Below are 16,447 nucleotides of genomic sequence, written 5' to 3' on the forward strand. Positions count from 1 at the left end.
AACCGCTTAGTATTGATATTGGCACGTATGATGATGGCACAATCTCACCCCATGTTGGCACCAGGTTATTCCATTCAACGGTAGTGCGCTGAAAAAGCAAACAAAGTTAATAAAAAAAAAAAAATCACTATAAATGAACCTCCGATTTTCGCTCAACATTTTTTGTTAATTATTTCCCAATGATTTATTTATTCTGATATTTCACAGCACCGGATCGTAGTCTTCTTAAAGTTTCACTGAATGTCAAATAATTTGTGAGGAAACATATTCACTACTGCCGAGAATGTCCAAGTTTGTCTCTTTCGGCATTTTTTTTTCTTTTTTATTTGCAATCCATATAAACTGGTTTACAAAAATTAAGGGAAAATAACGTTTAAAGATGACTCCAAACAGTTACATCTTGACTTTGACCAAACAGGGGTATAGTGCCTAGAAAGAATAGTGTGCCGATCGGCGCTTTTTCCCCTTCGATTCTTGAAAACAAAATGTATGAAAACCGCTAGAGGGCAGTGCGGTCGAGGTGTACGTTCAATTTCGCGGTGTTTACATTAGTAGACGCGGGATTTTGTTACAATTTAGTTCCGCGTTTCTCTTTTTTACCTTTATTTCGTGAATATTTCATGAAACAGCGTTTAAGGCTTTTAATGGAGGCATCAAAGTTTAATATTAGAAGAAGTAAAGCTTCATCTTGTTTCGTACCAGGGTGCAAAAGTGGATACAAAACATGCAAAGAAAAAGTTTCGCTTTTTAAAGCTCCAGCAGATGAAGAAAAACTAAAGAAGTGGAACTCGTTAATTCCCAGGTTAGATAAAGTTTTTGATAAATATTGCTCAATTTGTGCTCTGCATTTCGAAAAACATTTTATTGAAAGGCATAATGAGCATATTATAAATGGTGAGGAAGTTTTGGTTCCCCGGGGAAAACTTTTTTTAAAAGACGAGGCAATTACGACAATTTTCCCAAATCTGCCAACATACTTTACTAAAAAAATACCAAAGCAAAGGTCCATCAGGAATTATGCAGTTAAGAAAAATGTTCCCTGTTTGAAAAAAATAAAACTTGATCTTTCCGCAGATGAAACTGAAATAACCACGTATAAATCTATTATAGATGAAATTGTTCATATTAATTTGCCTAACGAATATTGGGTTTGTATGAAATTTAAAAAATCTCCAAATATTGTAGTTTTTGTATATAATGAAAATTATGTGGAAAATAATATTGACGATAAAAAGATCATTATTGAAGTAGAAGAAAATTTACAAATCAATGCTACTATTTTGGTCAAAGGTGTAAAAGTAGATTATCCTGTTCTTCGACTCAGACTGAGAAGCCCTGATAATTTTAATTAGCTTCAAGAATTTAGAAGCAGTTTTATTTTGTAACTAGCGGTACCCGAACGACTTTGTCCGAAGGAGACAATTAAAAGGTCATTTGATTAGCCTGTATATTTACAAATAATGGATGATGAATTTCTCGCCAATTGGCTATGTTCATTCGCTCTTCCCATGTTACGATTCCACGTCAGGATAATTTCGTAATTTACTCGTCCATCTTATGATAATTCTGCTTCGGAAACTGTTTTTAAAATTTAAAAATAAAAAAAGAATAAAATCGAATTTTCGAAAATTCGCTTCGAGGTGCCAAACTAACCCCATGCTACAAACTAACTTTGTACTAAATTTCATGAAAATCGGCCGAACGGTACAGGCGCTGTGCGCGTCACAGGGATCCAGACAGAATTCTGGACAGAAATCCAGACAGAGAGACTCGGCTTTATTATTAGTAGAGAAATAAGAGACGCGCTGTTATTGAATACTTAGGGGCCATTCATTAATTACGTAAGGATGATTTTGGCAATTTTTGACCCTCCCTCCCCCATGTAAGGGTACGTAAGAATTTTCACCCCCCCCCCCCCCCATTCTTATGTAAGATTCCATTTCGTTTTTCAAAATGATAAAATAACAAATCTTGAATCGTTACATCACTGGAATCGTTATTAAATTCACATTATGAAATTAAACCTTTTGCGTAAAGAAATAGTTACTGAAAAGAATCTAAACTGAATGTTTTTTCGACTTTTTTTTTGATGTAATATTAATTACAAATAAAACATGCCGTACGCAATGCGACTCCTTTATTATATTTTACACTATAAATTCTTTGTAAAACAAATAAAAAAACATCTTATCCTAACACGTTTCTTACCTTCCAGACGCAAATGGAACATAATCTCTGCCAAATCACTTGACCGCGCAATGTCTAATGTGAAATATCGACTTGGAAAATATTATGTAAGAATGAGTTTGACCCTCCCCCCCAGTAAGGGTACGTAGAGGCTTTTCCAACCCCCCTCCCCCTTGGGACCCTTACGTATTTAATGAATGGGCCCTTATAGTCTACTATTTTCATTGAAGTAAGGTAGTTTTGTAATAAGGTAATAAGGTAATTTTATATGCTTCAAAAAATAAACGAACGTAACAATTAGCACTTATTACAGAATTTGTCTTTTGCGCAGAAATAAGTTTAATCCGAAAAACGGGGTTTTTAAACTGCGAAATCAGCATGCAATCGCTGATTTAAAACGAGTCTGATTGAGGAGCATAACGTACTACTCGAGTGCAGCGCCACCTGGATTTTCCTCAGATCTGACCTCACTTTTTCCCCGCCGATCGGCACACTACTCTTTCTAGGCACTATAACAGGGGCATTAAGGTATAAAATAACACAAAAATAAAAAAAAAACTACTGCGTTTTAAAAATTTATGTTATTTTACACGCATAAAGCATACGGAACGTTTCTGTTTGGAACTGGGAAAAGTGTCTTCAATATGATCAGCAACATGATCTGTCAATAATGTAATCTATGAGGCCCCCGGGAAGAGAAAGTTATTGATCTTGCTAGGAATTTGGAAGCATGGTAAGAGTTTGAGGTGAAGGATAGAGAACAGCAATATGTCTCCTCCAAAAAAGCATCCTAAACATACTCCATGACATCAATGACAGAAGCAGACCAGTTTTTTTTTTGGGGGGGGGGGGGGGTGCGAATGACTAACGATTTACATCTAGCTGCTTATGAAAGCAAAAACAAAAAAAAATATATATAATAAATTTAAGCAAGTAAGCCAGTAAATTTCTTTTTTATTTTAAATAACATATTTGATTAAAATAGTTTATGTAAAAGTTAAAATTGTTTTGAGTTTAAAAAAAAAAGATTTTTTCCCCTCAGACTACCGATTATCTAACTCAAATCCTTTTTTTTTATTTATTTATTTATTTTTTTTTTTGAGGATTTGAGTGCTTCTTTCAATCTTCATTTCGATCCTCAATGGTACTTTGCTTCATTGTAACAATAAAGGTCTCTTTTTACAGTTTTTGTGCTCAATATGCATGTACAATTGAGAGTTCAAATGATCTAATTTATTAGTATAAACCACTTTTCGAATTTTTTTGTTCAATCCTCAAATGGGGTGTGTGTATGCTTTTTATTTATTTATTTTTTAAAAAGAAGCAAAATAGCGACTACATTTCAATAGTAGTTTGTAGCTGCTACATTTAAAAAAAAAGCTGTTGTAGTAGTGACATTTGTAGTAGTGACATTAAAATAGTTGTAGATACCTACAAAAAAAAAAAAAAGAAAGAAAAAGAAAAAGTTATTCCCACCACTCGGACGAGGTGAGGTTCGATGGCGTCCATCTGAAAATTTCCAAGATTTCAAACCTTTTTGAGAGAGAGACGGCCGTTGCAACCCCCCCCCGTCCCCCTCCCCCTCCCGCCGCTGTGTGAAATTTTCTTACAGTCACCAAGCTAGTCATCGAGTTCCCACTACAGTTACCAAGCTAGTCGTTGAGTCAGTTGAATTTTTAGGGGTTGAAATTAATCACCCAAAATGCAAGCCTTGTGCAATGCAGTTATTGTCTTATTGCACGAAAACATAACCAATTTCAGCAACCTAAATGCACACGTAAGCAATGTTGTCATCTCAATTAGTTGAGCATTTGCGGAAAGGCATGAGGGTTTGTGCGTCGCTGAAGAGATGCCACTCCAAGCACAAGACGTTGCCTATACTGCGGCTCTCTTTGAGATATTTGATTTCGATAGAAGAAAAAATACAATGCTAGACTTTTTGCGCTAAGGTTCAAATCTTGATAACACATGAGCAATAATAGCAATAATAGTTGCAAATATGTGCTTCGAACTTACAAAGAATCATTTTACAATACAAAAATGAGCTTACGGCTGAAAAGACAAGGAGTTTTTTTTGTCAAATGTCTCTTTTTACTAAGCTAATTATTTTTGTATTGAAAGAGAGATTCCTTGTAACCCTGAAACACATGTCTGTAAATATTATTGCTGTTATTGCATTTTTAACGTCGTTTTTATGATTTGAGTCAATCGCACAAAGGGGAACTTTTTATTTTTGCATTCAAATTAGTGCATCAATTCCATAAATTTATGTGTTATACGCTTCAAATATAACGAAAACACACATATCTATGCATAAAAAACGTTTGTTCGTAACACATTCAAATAACTTTTAGAATAGCATAATTTTAATGCTATTAGTAAAATATAAATAACATAATAAACAAAGTTAATTAGAAAAAATTTTAATGAGTTGTTAGAGATGCATCATAGATGGCGCCAGAGGTAAATTGTATTAATTTTTTTTATCTTCAAAACTTGTATTAACTTTCATTGAAAAAGTAATGTTTAATAGTTTTAAAAACATTTAAACCCTCCGAAACTGAAACGAATGAAAAATGTTCTGACCAATATTTCTACTTTTAGCGGCATATTTTAAAAGTCGTTCGTTCAAAGTACAAAAAACAAAATCGCTATAATGTTTTAATTAAAAAAAAAAAAAAAAAAAAGCTGTCATACAAAAACAACAAATTCAAATTTCTTTTTAGTTTAATATCAAATACACAGCATCAGTAGACGGACACATAGTTAACATATCTTTTAGCTAACTTGCAGTTTTGTGCATGCGCACTACTTTCTTGCCTTCCCCTTCCATAGCAAATAAAATTTAATTAATATTAAAAATAAAATATGTTTCAAATGTGTGACAATATAAATTAGGGATACGTAGAACACCCAAGGAAGTTTAATTGCGCACAATACCTAATAATAGTAAATCGCTTACTTGAACAAAGTTCTACATAAATGCCTTGGTAAACAAAATTCACGAATAGTGGGATTTTAATTAAATTTAAATGAAGTCAAAAAATAATTTAAAAAAATTCTACTAATGAATTTCATGACATCCTTTTAAAAAGAACCAAAGAACAAAACGTTTTGATGCATAATTTTGCTTAACTTTGATGATACAGTATAATACAGTATATTATCATATTGGATATAAAACTGCAATGAAAATAATGCTATTTGAAAGGGCACGCAAATGGACTGCGTCAATTTTTGAACGAGCGTCTTCTCTCCCTTTTATACTTCAACATAAGAATCAAATCAATTTTTATTTCATTAAGTTTATGCAGGATTCTGTCATAAAAGAGCATTTCTGTCTATAAAAGTTCTATCACCAGGACTACGAATGGTACCATACGATAAAAGGTGTTGCTAGCTAAAATAATTACTTATATCTCCCCCCCCCCACCCACACATTTTTCGAGGGCGAGAAACAATTACAAAAAAACATTAATATAATCTCCTGAATAAAAGAGAGAAGAGAAGAGAGAGCACGTTTAACTATCATTTTAGCTCCGCATATCAAGCCCGGATAGCTCAGTCGGTAGAGCGTTAGGCTTTTAACCTAACGGTCCAGGGTTCGAGTCCCTGTTCGGGCGGGTAATCTTTTTGACTTTTCTTGATATCCAAACTGTTTCAGCACTTCACAATTCTCACTAGTGTTCCACACATTTCAATCTTTCACTTCGGACGGCATAAATTTATTAACGCTGAAATCCAATGAAGTGAAAGTTCACTTTGAAATGCGAAAAGAATGTAAAAAAAATCGTTAATGCATGTATCTAACTTTTTAAACACCAGTAACATATGCCTCAGAATTTTTACAATAAATGTAGTTAATACAGAGGAAAAGAAAATTCTTCTAATTTAACAGCAATTACTTTAGCTATAATGTTTGAGAAAATTCTAAATTTAAAAAGCCTCATCCGAAAAAAGAAGGATGGCAAATCAGTCAAATATACTTACAACGAAGTTATACACGTACTTGTCACGTTGTCAATTCTCAAAGAATCATCAATAGCGCAGATACGCAGAGCACATTTTGGATCTTAGACATTCGCGAAGATGAAGTGGGTGCAAGATCAAGGGGTTTTATAATCTCTTGTCACTACGTAAAAAATCTATAACTGAAACGTTCTAGGCAGAGATGAAAACCTGAAGACAAACCACCCAAACCATATGGTGTTTTATTTCTTATTATTCTTGTTCAGAATTTAGATTTTTTAACGTGTTTCGTTTGGAAAAAAGAAAACAAGAGGTAAAAAAGAAAAACAAAATCACCACAAAATGTAAAATCATGACACTTGGAGGGGGCGATAGTATTCCCTACGCTACTGGCAATTTAAAAAGTTAACGCCCGAACAGGGACTCGAAACCCTGGACCGTTAGGTTAAAAGCCTAACGCTCTACCGACTGAGCTATCCGGGCCCTTCTCTATGCAATCTTCACTTTGAATAAATGCATTTCAGCATCAGATAATGATTCTTATTTTGGTTCACAAGGTTCACAATGTTTATGTTTTGTTTCCGTTCTATACGTCAAATGGACAAAAAAAAAAAAAAAAAAAAGTAAAAGAAAAATATTTAAAGCTTCATTAAACAAGATTAGAAAACAAAACAACAAATTACTCTCGTTATTAGAAAAAGTTCAAATTCTCCGTACTTGTAAATTTAAAGAGGCAAGGTTAAATTGAAGAATTGAACCTCTGGGGAAGTTCAGTAAAATATTTTTCGGCTTGTTCGATACCGTAGCAATACAGTCGACTCGCGCTACAACGTGATTCGCCTTACGCGAAATGGCTAACGCGAATTTTAAAGTAACCAGAATGTGAAAATGTTCGAAAGGAAATCGCTGGGTGTAAGGGGGGGGGGGGGATAAGGGCTTTAAGTGTAACTATCTGCTTCGTTATTGACCACTAAATATTGGTTTCGTGAAAGGACTTCATCTCTTTCTTTCTTTTTTTTTTTTTTTTTGCATTTTTCTCATCTATTGCACGTTAGTCTTATTTTACAAGCTCGCTTATTTGGTTTCCGCTAGAAAAACAAAAAAAGCTCGAAAAAGACCGTCCAATTACAACATTTGCCTATACTTTGCATGGAATTAAAAACATGTTTCTTCTGATATAGCGAAAACTCATTTCTGCAGATACTGCTCTTTAACTGCCCACGGTAGTATATTGCACTTTATATCTCCCTCTCCCACTGATCATTGCTTTTGTGCATCATAACATAATTTTATATTGAACAATGCAGTTTTTTTTTTTCTTTTTTTTTTTAAATACAGTACAAAAATTCAGATCTTTGGAAGAAAACATAGACATATACTTAAGGAACGTTCTAAAGCAAATTGAGGGATGTTTACAAAAGTCTAAAATTATTGCTTGTGTTTATCTAAAAGTCGTATACATACACTTTTCTACAAAACGAAATTTCGACTTACGCGAGGGTATAGTTAATAGCCAAGAAAAATTCGCTATGAAATGAAAATTACGCTATATGATAGAAATTAGTTCTTTATCTTATGATTCGATATTGCTGAAAAGATCATTTTAATTTGTGTTTCATTGCGATAAGTTTTTCCATATGCTTTAACTGACCAATGTAACTGATGTTCAAATAAAAATCAATTTAGTCTTCAAAATGCATTTGGCGGTGTACTGAACCGTCTTTGCTTACGGCTTCCAATGATTTATTTTCGGATATAAATCAGATTAAAAACCGCACGTCCGGTTTACGTCCTGAAGGAAAAAAAAATATAGACAGCATTGGAAACGTACAATTTGCAAAAAGTTGCAGACACGTGCTTCTTCATTTTTTTTTGGAAGCAAAGTCACTTGTTTTTGTTATTTTTCGCTTGTGCATATCCAACGTTGTTGTATATATTTTTACTACTCTGCTCAAAGGTATTTGTTTATATACTTTTAGGTGGCAAAGGTTTTATCAATATTCCTACTGAAGGAGTTAGAAACGTGGAGTATTTGAAAAAAATTTCATAACGACTCAAAAATTTTAATTTATATTCACAAATTTTTCATATCCATAACACATCTATTGAACTTTTTCCCTTACAAACGTAATTTATGGGCGTTTCGTCGGGTTTGTATACGATCGAAAAAGACGTTACTTTATCCAACTAATTTCAAAACAGAGACATATTTTGCCTTTTTTTTTCAATTTTATGTTTTATTTAATATTATATCTTTCATACAATATTCACGTATACTAGCACACATTTCCTACTGCGATGCTTATGATTAATTTAATTATTTTTTTAAGTTTAATTTACGTATTATGATATAACTTTTAAAGTAACAAGACTTAAAAATTAGTTACAAAATTCAAGGAACAAGGATCTAACATATTTGGAGACTTTGTAGGGTGCAGGGGCACCCCGATGGGAAGACACGACTGGTCACTGTAACTTCTCAAAAATTTCCTTATTACATACACTATTGATTGACGATTCGGCAAAATTATCATCATTCAATAAAATATGGAGTTCTATTCGGCAAAATTATGATCATTCGGCGACATTTGGAGTGCCATTCGGCAAGTGAGAATTTGCACCACCCCAAAAATTTAAGTTCGGGGGGCACCCCTGGTAGGATGTTTTGAGCAACAATTGAAACATACTGTGTATTCCGTAGAATTTCCCCAACATTAAAATTCCAAATAAATAATGAAGAAAATAAGTTAATTATTGAAAAACTAAAATATTTTTTAAAAATCAAACAAACTTGCAATAAGAATAGCCTAGTGTAACGTATCAAGCATGTGTGAAACTGAATACATTTAGACTAGACAGAAAATCGATATACTTCATTAAAGCAACTCAATAGAAATATTGACACAACACGTGATGCATAAAAAAGCCACCCCATTCCTTAAAAAGGTGAGATTCATGTTTTATTAAAACCAAAACACTCTTTTGTGTATCAGAAAGCCATTTATCATCGCACAGACAGGTACACACCATTAAGCTTTGACAAGTCAATAGTGCAAAGATTCACATTGGAGAGAAAATGCATCTTCCTTCAGACAGAAAATCTCTATACCTTTGTGTGGCTCAGGGAACCGTACACTTTAGTAGTGGCTGCTTAGGACAAACATAGATCTCCAAGAGGAATGGAGTTATCAAGCATACATGGAAGAGAGGGCATATATTTTTCCCTTTTCGCTCCATCTTCCCCAAAGAGGGATGATGTGCGTGAGGATGGAACAAGCAAAAAGAAAGACCCAAGGGTAATTCACCGTTCCAAAAAGATACCGGCAGTTTACAAGCTAGTAATGGCCTCTTTGAATTGTCACCAGAAATGGCACTCTGAGGTTGAATTTGAGAAAAATTGGATGATAAAAGGAGGATATATTTGGGACTATTTTAGCTGGAACAGAGGAGATATTTCACCAGAAAGAATTGTTTTCAGGTAGCTTAGGGAGCAATAAAAAGGGTTGGATTACATAACCCAATTAAAATAATATTGGAGATCTGCTTTTTGACGACATCCTCATGAAACATCCATAGGTACATAGTACCTAATGCACTCAATTTTTCAAAGGTTATTTTTGGAGCAACAAAAAACATTCCTAACAATTCTAATCAGAATCTGGGATCCACTTTTTGTCTCTCCTTAAAAAAGGTCTATGGGTCTATAACACATGTGATATAGCTCTGCTTTTCAGGTTTCTGAAAGATTAATAAAAAAAAGTCACATAATAAAATTCCGACTGACACATAGGGCATCTACTCATTGGGCATAATCTCAAAATGCGTCTACTTCCGATATCCGCTTTTCAAGCATTTTAATGAGCATTAAAATTATTGAAAACACACAAGGAGAGGGTCTAAGGTCGAAAGTCTTATTTTCATATCATACCCCATTAAGCCGTCAAACGTACTGACTTTATTTCATCGATTCCCGAGAACAAAAAACAGTAAAAAATAAACTATTGAATAAATAATTAGCATCATTTAATGAAATTTACTTAAATAAATAACCAGAAAGCAAAATAATTTTCAACCACTGTGAATGTGTTACCGTATATTTACTTCATGTTTCTGGTTTTTTGATGTTAATTTAGTAGAATGTAATATCCCGTCTTAAAGAGTCAAAAATAAAGGACACAGATTGCCATAAATACAAAATTAGCATTTAATTTCATTTTCTAAACCCCTAAGAGCATACCGAATGAAATTCGACCCTCAAACAAATAACTAATCATCGCATATGGAATAAATAAATAAACATAAATTAATAACTTTGAAATCACAAAATTTTCTAAAAAAAGTGCGAGTAAGTATTTAGACGTTTTAAAGAACTACCTTATCAAAGCTGAAAGAGCTCCCGAATATCCTACCCCTTCCCCAAACATCACCAATGATGACTTGAAATTGCATTTTTAGCATCCATGTTGAAAAATTTCCAAGGAGACATACGGAACCTTCTCTTTTCCTGTAACGTTGCGAAACATAGCGTAAAAGTGCATTTCATGCTTTCAATTTCGAAGTTTTCCCCCTTTCTTCATGCCTCTACATATAACATAAAATTGCGTTTTTGAAACTTCAAAAGGCAAAGGATATGTACTAAATGCAAATTTTATTGGAAAACAGTAAAAGTCACGCCTACGTAAACGCAAAAACTCTAATTTTTCAAAGGTGGAGGGGAGCGGAATTGGGGGAACTGTCGGCCCTGTTTTTAGAACATCACTTTCAAAAAAAAAAAAAGCGCCCCCGAACCTCACGCTTTCCTAAACGTCAATTGTACCTTTAAGACTTCAGTATCGAAATTTTTCAATGATAAATCTTATATATAGAACACCTTTTCTCACTTATTGTCCCCAAAGAAAACCTAAAATTGAATTTAAAAATTTTATTTTCGTAAAATTTCCAGAAGAAGCTATAGACCACCTAATATCACCAAAGATGGTCTAAAATTAACTCTTTTCGGGAAGGTCCCCCAAAACCCCCCATGTTGCAGGTAAGGGGGTTTCCTGCAACATTACCAAATATTACTTAAAATTACGATTTGTGACCTCAATTTTAAATTACCCAATCTGCTCTTGATACTAACCACTCTCTTAGTATTTATGGCAGTAATTGAAAAACAATTCCAACAAGTGATTACCAATTTAAGGAGCAGTACTGGTCAAGAGCATCTTGGTCTAGCTCTTTCTGATGTGAATGCACAGTGAAAGCAAAGCCTATGATTTATAAATAACTAAATTTTTTTTGTAAAACAAGAAACTTTTAAATTTTTAACGTTATTATTGTTTGTTAATTTAAATAAACTATCAACAGTATTGCAGTTAAAAACACATTTCAGTATATCTTTCTCCTAATTAAGAAAATATTCTAATCATAGAACTCATGCATAAATTTTGAGGTTAATTCACCCTTTTCAAAATACCCAAACTCACAAGTAGGACGTAGTGGTATTTTACAATAAATAATTAGTAATTAATAATTACCAGATATTAATAATTACTATAATCTATAGTGAAGTTTACTTAACTACCGATTTGATGGAAAATAGTTAATGTGGTAGTTGTTTGAGATAAGAACCTGAGCCCCTTCTGAAATAAAATCCTGGCTACGCCACTGACGTAGATGTTGACGTATAAAGCATTCCCTATTGATTGAAGCATCAAAGTAGGGGGTCAACAGTCAGTCCCTACGAACATTAGGTGACAAGTGAGGCAGCGATAAAAACAATGAAACAATTCTGGAGCCCCCGAAAGGCCCCTTAACACACAAAAACGGAACTGTTTTGGATGTTTTGAAAAAGGAAAGTCGAACAGCTCCTTCTAGTAGCTCAGCAGAGATCAGGTTTTGTCAGTATCGATAAATAGTATCACCGGCACAAGAAACCAAAAACAGAAACCACTGGTGTCAACATCCCTATTCAATCATTTCTTCGCCCCTCTTTCACTTTCCTTTCTTTTCTTTCCTTCCAAGGTATTCAGGAGTACATAGCGAGCGCCCATGTTCAAAGCAGGCTCAGAAATAGGTGTCACGGAATGAGTCTGCGTGGGCTGTTAGAGAAGTTTCCGATATTATTATTATTATTATTGCGAAAACTTTATGAATATGAATCAAACGCGCTTGCATGAATTGACTTTGAACCTTTGTACGAATGAGTGACTTTTTCTCGTCAGTAGCGCCAATCGCTGGCAAACAGAGTTTGACTGAGTCAGTGTGTAGGAGACTCTTGTCGGATTGCTTTGTTTCTATAAAAATGGCGGAAAGACTGGAGCGGCGCTACTGCATTAAATTTAACCAGAAATTTGGAGACAGCCATCAAATGGAAACAATTCGAGCAACGTTGGATTGCTTCCTGTGGCGATTTCTCAGCACATTTCTCGCACTTGAACTCGACGTTTTTGGCGAAAATCTAGACTTCGGTAGTTCAATATAACACCAATCCTCCTGATACGGTGCCTTGTGACTTTTGGCTGTTCCTCAAACTTAACAGGCGATTGAAAGATAATTGCTGCTCCAGTCGCTTCGTCATTTATATTGAAATAAAATAAATAAAAAAAAAAACGTCATTTTACGTCATTCAAACTTACGCCATTGGCTCATCTGCCAGTGACTGACGCTATTGAGAGACGGGAAAAAATTCACTCATGAGCAGAAAGAGGCGCATGCAAGCGTGCTTGATAAATATCCATCAGGTTTTCAAACATAAAAATAAGGTCGGGTGTTTTTCTAACAGCCCTCGTGTATTTAAATATAACTGCTTTAAGAATGTTTCAGAAAGTGACTTAATTAGCGAAACGGAAGAATACAAAGTGCAGGTGAAAAATGTTTAAAGAATTTTTTTATCATCAAATCCAGTCACGTTTCACATTTTTTACTTAATGAATCTACTCACAATTTTAATGCAATCATTTGCAATAGCTCAAAGTATGTTTTCTCAATGATAAAAATGATAACTTGGAAACGAAACCTAACATGAAAATTTGCTTAAGATGCTTTAGCGAAATTCCTTAGAATTTATGAGATTTATTTTAATGGTGATAGCTTGGGACATAGTTTAAAGTGAAAAATTGCTTCAAACTGCTTTCCATAACTCTATTAATAGTTAAAGTGAATAAAATAATTTAAAATAAGTACCTTGGAAATGTACTTAACTGAAAATCGATTACTAAAACATCTTACATTTAATGCGAGTCACAGAATTCATATTTCTGCCATCTTATCTTCCTTTTATTAAACTCTTTCTAAAATCATCTAAGACGTCATAAATGTGTTCAAGCAGCCGCGTAAAATATATTACCTACAGAAATTCAAGTGAAATTACAGCATTTCAACTTTCCATTTAATTTTTAAAAGGCCTGATTTCTAGAAGTGCATAGTAAAAATACCACAACGTATCACACATTTATAAGTTTCGGCATAAAATTACGTAAGTGCTTTTTTTCAGGTTTAACTGCAAGTATAAACACGCTAGGAAGTCCTAAATAAAAACTCCTCGAAATTTAATATCACAAAACTCAGAACAAAATTTTTCCTCTGATGACAAACTCCAGGAATTTTAAGATCGCAAAATAGATTTGCTTCAGATATTAAATGCAAAGTTTTGACTACTCGCCTGACTGCGATAAAAATGTTATAGAAAATAATAAAAGCAGCCATTTTTGTTAAGTAACTACATTTTTTTGGCTTGAAGTTGTTAATACCATAACAAACTAACATTTAGAACGACAGGAAGAAAACTTAAGAGTCCATCGAGGCGCGAAATTGAATGTCTCATGAAAATACATAAAATCAGTGATGTATTTATTTTGCTATTTTTAAGGATATTTAGCGTTTGAGATTTGAAGCACAATTTTGTGAAAATGGAAAAATATAATCACAATAAAATCACATTCTCATATTTTAATACTTAGTTAAGACTTGATACTTTCTATTTTCCTAATATCTTATAAAACTCATCTTCGTAAAAGTTTTCTTAGGCAAACTCAAGGAGAAATGAATTAGGGATTTTACAGAATGAACAGTAAAGCGGTTTTTAAATGTGTAATAAAATAATTAAAAAATAGTAATAATTTTCCACGTTTTCAGTCTTTTCGATGCCGTTGAAAAACTACAAAATTTATTTATTTCTGCATCGAATTAGGCTTCGACTTATAAGTAGACACTAAATCACAGTAGTATAGTTTAGTATTTTGTCAGCGTTTTCATTATTTTTACCTTCTTTAATACTACAAAACTAGAAACAAAAATAACGCATAATATTTATTACTAATACTAAAAGTGGTTCATATAAATCTAACAACTCTTCGCCTAAACTTTGCAGTGCTCCATTATATACGGAGGGTATTCCAAAAATAAAGTCCGGTGAAGAATATTGCTGGTAGGGACTGAATAAAGATTTACATGCATGTAGCGCTATCTACATACAGTAACCTTTCGTTACATCGCGTCTTGTTATATCGCTGATTCGGATATATCGCGTTTTTTCTTTGTCTCCAAAAAAATATTTCAAAAGAAATTAAGTGTTGCTTTACCTTTGACCACACAGTAAATGTTTTTCAAAATATTTTACAGAAAAAATATTTTCTTCTTTTATTTAAGCAATGAACAAAACTGGCTTATTTTCTACATTTTTATCGTTCGTTACAATTCAATCTCAAACTTTCGATTCACATTCCACCACAAAACAAAGAAAAAATATATTTATACATTTTTTAAAAGAAAAATTGGTATACTAATTTTCTTTTGACTTTATTGGGAAAATCGCCCTAAAGTAGACTAGTCTTTCTCTAGAGGCTCCTGTAAATTAGTTTTATTTTAATTAAATCTTCACTTATTATGACGTCAGTTATATCACGTTTTCGGATATATCACGCTTTTTGTTGTCTACCGAGTAGTGCGATACAACGAGAGGGTTAATGCACTGTTTACGAATTTTACTGCACCTACAGTTTTGATTCAGTCATGCATTTAGTATCGAAACCTGCTGAATTCATGATTTTTTCAAAAGTGTTTTCTATTTTTTTTAAAAACTAATTTGATACTTTTTTGCGGAGACTATCACACAGCAAAGCGATTTTGAGTGTATCAAGCTCAATCTAGTCAAAAAGTGGCTGTAAATAGATTTTTTTCCTTTGAAAAAAAAAAAAAAAAAGGAAAATCCGTGAATATTTTTTGCATGCCCTGTAAAATTTTAAACAGTGGTTTGAGCTGATTTTTATACTTAACTTCTTAAGTAGTCGCTTACTAGTCGATGAGAGCAGATCACAATCGCTAAGACAATCGCCGCCAATTCTGAAATGCGCTGCGTGATCGGATTTTTTTTCTCTAAAAATAATGTTTAGCTGTAAATGCTCATGAGTTATGCCAACTGCATAGACCGACAACGTACATCCTCATAATACTGCCAAAACCAAGGAAAAGATTCAAGATTTTTGTTGGAAGACTTTTTGGTCATCCTCAGTACAGTCCCGACCTTGCACTAAGTGAATACTTCCTTTTTCTGCAATTGCAAAAAGGCAGACAATGATTTCAAAATGACGTTTAACTCTAGAGTGAAGTTACCAAACGGCTCTGTTTCTAGCGGGCAGACTGGTAAGCGTTGAAGATAGTGTATAGATGTGAACCATTATTATATTAAAACGTCGGTGCTGGATGTACGATTATTCCAAACCGGGACAAAAATTAGAAACTGCCGTCCTTATTCATCTTCCTTAAAGTTATTATATCGAGTTCCAACGGGGGGGGGGGGGGGGGAAACAGAAATATGGAAATTTGTCGTCCCCATACGTTTCTACTCGGGGCAAGTGCCTCGACTTACTCCTCCATGAATCTGGAAAAAAATAGTTGTGTAATAAATTCTTTCAATAAAATTTTCTCGTAAGCTCATTTTTATGATCAAACGGACCTTAGTTTTGAAATACGCCGCCTTGTACTATCAACAGTTATTGAAGAGTAAGAGACAATTTGAAGCTGCGCAGAAAATAGTTCAGCTAAGTTTAAAAACAAAGGAAAAAAAAAAAGCTGAAAACCGAGCAAAAACTAAATACGTCGGCAGATCTTAATTCACATGGGCTTCTGCATTTTTTTCTGCAACGATTTTTTACAAATTAGGCAATAGGTAGCGGGACTCTTCAATATTGTGGCTCTGGAGCCCACGAGAAAATCATATTAAATTTCAGCCCGCTATGAGTTCACGTCAAACACTCCAATACTGAAAAGTAAAAGAGAGCTCCTGGATATACAGAGTTAAATTCCTACA

General features: G+C 33.6%; 1 protein-coding gene and 2 non-coding genes across 3 annotated transcripts in view; 1 reads left to right on the plus strand and 2 right to left on the minus strand.

The window, feature by feature from the left end:
* LOC129231744 (ankyrin repeat domain-containing protein 50-like) overlaps positions 1 to 16,447 on the minus strand; it is a 115,628-nt gene that overhangs the window by 74,579 nt on the left and 24,602 nt on the right. The window lies entirely within an intron of this gene.
* Trnak-uuu (transfer RNA lysine (anticodon UUU)) lies at positions 5,738 to 5,810 on the plus strand. Its single transcript has one exon. It is a non-coding gene; the product is annotated as a tRNA-Lys (tRNA).
* Positions 6,566 to 6,639, minus strand: Trnak-uuu (transfer RNA lysine (anticodon UUU)). Its single transcript has one exon. It is a non-coding gene; the product is annotated as a tRNA-Lys (tRNA).

Source organism: Uloborus diversus, chromosome 10 (assembly GCF_026930045.1).
Source record: "Uloborus diversus isolate 005 chromosome 10, Udiv.v.3.1, whole genome shotgun sequence".
NCBI classification, from domain to species: Eukaryota; Metazoa; Arthropoda; class Arachnida; order Araneae; family Uloboridae; genus Uloborus; species Uloborus diversus.